The sequence below is a fragment of the Rhinatrema bivittatum genome, chromosome 3, assembly GCF_901001135.1.
Source record: "Rhinatrema bivittatum chromosome 3, aRhiBiv1.1, whole genome shotgun sequence".
Taxonomy (NCBI): Eukaryota; Metazoa; Chordata; class Amphibia; order Gymnophiona; family Rhinatrematidae; genus Rhinatrema; species Rhinatrema bivittatum.
Genome location: NC_042617.1, coordinates 256,235,491 through 256,241,756, shown reverse-complemented (window position 1 = coordinate 256,241,756; position 6,266 = coordinate 256,235,491).

Sequence of the window (6,266 nt, the reverse complement as noted above, 5' to 3'; positions counted from 1 at the left end):
CTGAGGCACACCCAATCCACTTGGATCAGGCCACTTCTAGAAGTTTGTCTGTCCTTTTTTGTCAATTTTTTAAAAACAGTCTTTATGCCCCAATATTAAGATTTAAACAGATTATTTGTGCCAGCTAACTCTAAATGAGAAACAGATTTTAACAGATTAAAAACTGGAATGCTTTTTTTCTTTAAATCTTAACTCTATAGCAGAGCAACCAAACAGCAAATTAATTTACTAGAATAATATCTTACTATAAAGAAATGAAAATACAGACAGGAATTATTCACAGAAGCCTTCTACAAAACTTGTAAGTAATAAGCAATACTTAGCCACAATGCAAATTCAGTTCCACAAAGAGAAATCAGCTCCAGCCTGCGCACTGGCCGTAATGGCATGGCAATCAATGACATGATCACTGTTTAATGATGGACAATTACATCGCAACTAGGGAAAAGGTGAATTCAAGATTTTGATTTGGGGATGGAAAAAACCTGGATGGCTGCAAAGATACAATATTCTATGATCAAACCAGCCCACAGTCTACAAATAGGCTTTGTGTAGACATTGACTAGAACTGTAGACAAGGCGGAACCCTTGGAGACTCCAGAAGAGATTCTCTGCCATAAAGAGGTCATAGGGCCAAAAATTGGAAGAAGGATCCATCAGAAGAAAATAGGATAAAGCATAAGCATTGGCAAGTTAAATGTAAGACATTAAGACAAGCTAAGAGAAGATTTGAAAAGAAGTTGGCCATAGAGGCAAAAAACTAAAAAAACTTTTAAAAATATGTCCAAAGCAGAAAGCCTGCAAGGGAGTCATTTGAAATGTTGGATGATCACAGGGTTAAAGAGGCACTTGAAGAAGATAAGGCAATCGCAGAAAGATTAATCAAACAATTTCTTTGCTTCGGTGTTTACTGAAGAGGATATTGGAGAGAAGGATTTGATGGATGATTCAGATCAACTGAACCAAATCACTGTGAACCTGGAAGACGCGGTAGGCCTGATTGACAAACTGAAGAGTAGTAAGTCACCTGGATGGTATACACCCCAAGGTTCTGAAAGAACTAAAAAAAAAAAATACCACAGTAATTTCAGACCTATTAGTAAACATTTGTAACCTAATCATTAAAATTATCTGATATACCTGAAGACTTGACCATCTTCCATGTAACCTCGATTTTTAAGAGGGAACCAGGGGTGATCTGGGAAACTATAGACCAATGAGCCTGATTTTAGTGCTAGGAAAAATCATGGAAACTGTTATAAAGAATAAAATCTCAAAACATTTACATAGACATGGTTTCATGGGACACAGCCAGCAAGGACTTACCCAAGGGAAGTCTTGCCTCACAAATCTCCTACATTTATTTATTTAAGGCTTTTATATACCGAATTTCTTGATACAGATCAAATCAACTCTGTTTACATCGAACTAAGCAATTAACAGAAACAACAAGAGACAAATTTGAGGAAGCATAAATTTACATTGTAACACAGGGCACATAAACTGGGGAAAAGAAATAAAGAGGGGAGAACAAAGATAAATTACTATATACAAATGAAGATACATATTTTGAAGAAGGGGTAAATAAACATGTGAATAAAGGTGAACCACTTGAGGTGGTGTATTTGGATTTTCAGAAGGCCTTAGACAAAGTCCCACATGAGAGGCTTCTAAGAAAACTAAACAATCATGGGATAAGAGGCCATGTCCTTTTGTGGCTTGCAAGTTGGTTAAAAGCAGGAAACAGTAAGATTAAATGGTCAGTTTCACAGTGGGGGGGGGGGGGGGGGGGAGAAAGATAAAACAGTGGCATGCATCAGGAATCTGTACTTGGACTGGTGCTTTGTAATATATTTATAAATGATCTGGAAAGGGGTATGAGTGAAGTGATCAGATTTGCAGATGGCACAGAATTATGCAGAGTAGTTAAATCGCAAGCAGATTGTGAAGAATTGCAGGAGGGTGTTGCAAGACTGGAAGATTGAGCTTTCAAATTAAATGGCAGATGAAATTTAACGTGGACAAGTGAAAAGTGATGCATATAGGGAAAAATAACACTTGCTGTAGTTACATAATGTTAGGTTCTATCTTAGGAGTTACCACCCAGGAAAGAGATCTAGGCATCAAAGTGGATAATACATTGAAATCATTGGCCAGTGTGCTATGGCAATCAAAGAAGCAAACAATGTTAGGAATTAAGAAGGGAATGGAAAACAAAACAGAGGATATCATAATGCCTCTCTCTCTCTGTGGTGAGACCCCACCTTGAATAATGTGTGCCATTCTGGTCATTCCATCTCAAAAAGAATATAGCTGCACTGGAGAAAGTGCAGAGAAGGGTGATCAAAATAAGGGGCATGGAACTGTTGCCCTATGAGGAAAGGCTAAAGAAGTTAGGGCTGTTCAGTTTGGAGAAGAGACAACTGAGGGGGGATATGATAGAAGTTTACAAAATCATGAAAGGACTTGAACAAGTTAATGTAAATCAGTTGTTTACTCTGGAGATAAAAGGCCCAGGGGGCACTCCATGAAGTTAGCAAGTAGCTCATTTAAAACAAATAAAAGAAAATTCTCACTCTGCATATAGTTAAGCTCTGGAATTCATTGCCAGAGGATGTGGTTACTGCAGTTAGTTTAACTGGGTTTAAAAAAGATTTGGAGAAGTTCCTAGAGGAAAAAGCCATAGACTGCTATAATGATAATTAACAAGCAATGGTGAGATTACTTACCTGATAATCTCATTTTCCTTAGTGTAGACAGATGGACTCAGAACAAGTGGGTATAGTGTGCTCGTGCTAGCAGTTGGAGACTGATCTGACATCAGCACGGGTACATATACCCCCACAGGAAGTGAAGCTCTTCAGTAATCTTACTTGCAAAAGCTGTTATGGATATATGTGTACTGACGATCAATGAAATAGTGAAAACAGGATTCCCCTGACCGATTGATAGTAGCTAGAGACCGCCAGCATTCCCAACCGGAAGGCGTCGACACCTGGTAGAGTGGACGCACTCATGTAAGAAGTGATAAGGCTTACCTTGAATTGGTGAAACCAATGTATACAGGCAGCTGGGCGGGATGCTGAGTCCATCTGTCTACACTAAGGAAAACGAGATCATCAGGTAAGTAATCTCACAATTTCCTGTCGTGTAGCCAGATGGACTCAGAACAAGTGGGATGTACAAAAGCTTTACTCCCGGACTGGGTGGGAGGCTGCCTGAGGACCGTGTAAGACTGCCCTCGCAAATGCTGTATCCTCCCTGGCCTGGACATCCAGACGGTAGAACCTGGAGAAGGTATGGAGGGAGGACCACGTCGCCACTTTACATATTTCTGCAGGCGACAGCATCCTAGATTCTGCCCAAAATGCTGCTTGGGCTCTGGTAGAATGAGCCTTGACTTGAAGAGGCGGTGACTTCCCGGCCTCTATGTAGGCCGCTCTGATAACTTCTTTAATCCAGTGGGCGATGGTGGGCCGAGAGGCCGCTTCACCTTGTTTCTTCCCGCTGTGAAGGATGAACAGATGGTCAGTCTTTCATACTGTTTCTGTCATGTCCAGATATCTGGGCAGCAATCTGCCGATGTCGAGAATGCATAGCAAACGCCCTTCTTCTGATTTCCTCAGACCTGTCGTGGTTGGCAAAGATATGGTCGGTTGAGGTGAAATTGTGAGACTCCATCCTTCTTGCCTAAGGTAACCGTGCGAAGATGGATAACCTCCAGAGTGATTCTGAGAAAAGGATCACGGCAAGACAGTGCTTGTAGCTCTGAGATGCGGCGTGCTAAACATACAGCCAGCAAGAACACCATCTTCAAAGTGAGAGAACGGAGAGACAGGCCTCGAAGGGGTCTGAAGGTGGATCCCGCGAGGAAATCCAAAACTAGGTTGATGTTCCACAGGGGCACAGGCCACTTTAGTGGCGGACGAATGTGCTTGACTCCTTTCAGGAAGCGAGAAATATCTGGGTGCGTGGCAATGGTCTTGCCATCCCTCCTGGGACCGTAGATAGACAGCGCAGCCACCTGAACCTTGATGGAGCTGAGGGAGAGACCCTTCTGAAGTCCATCCTGCAGGAAATCCAAAACAATAGGGATTGTGGTCGCATGCGGATTGGTGCCGTGAGTATCGCACCAGCCTTCAAATACTCTCCAGATCCTGACATAGGTGAGGGATGTGGAAAACTTGCGAGCTTGGAGGAGTGTATCTATCACTGGCTCCGAGTAACCTCTTTTCTTCAGTCTAGCCCTCTCAATGGCCAGACCGTAAGAGAGAAATGAGCTGGATCCTCGTGAAGGATGGGACCTTGACGTAGCAGGTCCCTGAGAGGAGGTAGGGGAAGGGGCTCCCCTGCCAGTAGTCTTCTCATGTCCGCGTACCAGGGTCTTCTTGGCCAATCTGGTGCCACTAGAAGAACTAGGCCCCGGTGCTTCTGAATCTTGTGGATGATGGTGCCCAGCAGAGGCCATGGAGGCAAAGCGTATAGCAGAGTCCCTGGAGGCCATGGCTGAACCAGGGCGTCGATCCCGTGGGAGAACGGGTCTCGCCTGCGGCTGAAGTATCTGGGTACTTGAGCATTGGACCTGTCCGCTAGTAAGTCCATGTCCGGAATCCCCCAGTGATCCACAATCATCTGGAAGACTGTGGGCGACAGCTGCCATTCCCCTGGATTTAGGCTTTCTCTGCTGCGGAAATCTGCCGTGGTGTTGTCCTTCCCAGCAATGTGGACGGCGGAGATGTCCTGAAGATTCGCCTCTGCCCAGGCCATCAGCGGGGCTATCTCTAGGGACACCTGTCTGCTTCTGGTTCCGCCCTGACGGTTGATGTATGCCACCGTGGTGGCGTTGTCGGACATCACTCTGACTGCCCGATTCCGCAGTCTGTGAGCAAATTGCAGGCAGGCTAACCGGACTGCTCGTGCCTCTAGACGGTTGATGTTCCACCCCGACTCTTCTCTGTTCCATCGCCCTTGTGCGGTGAGTTCTTCGTGTGTGCTCCCCAGCCGCTCAGGCTGGCATCTGTGGTGAGCAGAGTCCACGTGGGGGAGGACATCTTCGACCCCCTGCTCGTGTGGTTGGACTGCAACCACCATCGTAACTGGGTCCTCACTCTGGCCGGCAGAGGAAGGTGCGTGGAATAATTCCGGAAGCGGGGGCTCCAGCGAGAGAGCAGGGAGTGTTGTAGAGGCCTCATATGGGCCCTTGCCCAGGGCACCACTTCCAGGGTGGAGGCCATAAGGCCGAGAACCTGCAGATAATCCCAAGCTATGGGCCGGCTGGCTCCCATAGTCTGAAGTTTTAACCTTCTCTTGGTAGTGAGACTGACTGTGTCTGCCCGGGTGTCGAACTGTACTCCCAGGTATTCCAGTGATTGGGAAGGCTGTAGGCAACTCTTTTTGAGGTTGACTACCCATCCCAGGCTTTCCAGAAGGGCGATCACTCTGTTGGTTGCCCGATGGCTCTCCTCCCGTGATTTCGCCCTGATCAGTCAATCGTCCAGGTAGGGATGGACGAGGATTTCTTCCCGTCTGAGTGCCACTTGCTACCACTACGACCACCTTGGTGAAGGTCCATGGCGACGTGGCTAACCCGAAGGGCAGAGCCCGGAATTGGAAATAGCGTCCCAGAAACTTGAAGCATAGGTAGCGCTGATGATCCGGATGGATCGGGATATGCAGATAGGCTCCTGACAAGTCTAAGGCCGTGAGGAATTCTCCTGGCTGTACTGCGGTCTTGACTGAGCACAGAGTTTCCATGCGAAACCTCGGGACCCTTAAATATCGATTGACTGACTTGAGGTCCAATACGGGCCGGAAAGTGCCCTCTTTCTTGGGTACCATGAAATAGATGGAATAGTGTCCAGAATTCATTTCCCATGCAGGTACTGGGATGATGGCTTTCAAGGACAGGAGCCTCGCCAGGGTAGCTTCCAAGGCTGCCTTCTTGTGCATGGGACATGAAGATTCCACAAACCTGTCCGGAGGGAGATGATGAAAGTCCAGATAATACCCCTCTCGGATGATGGCGAGGACCCACTGGTCCGACGTAATCTCGACCCATCTGGGGTAGAAGAGGTTAACCTGCCCCCTATAGCTTCGTCCCCCGGATGGATCGGCTGATTCTCATTGGGAGGCGCGGCCGGGCCCTGAACCCGAGCCGGCTCCCCTCTTCTGCAGACAAAATAGCGACCTCCGCGGCGTGCCACATACAGGCAACGCCGCCGATCCTTGAACTTCAGAGACCAAAAGTAAAAGTTATGTGCCTTACC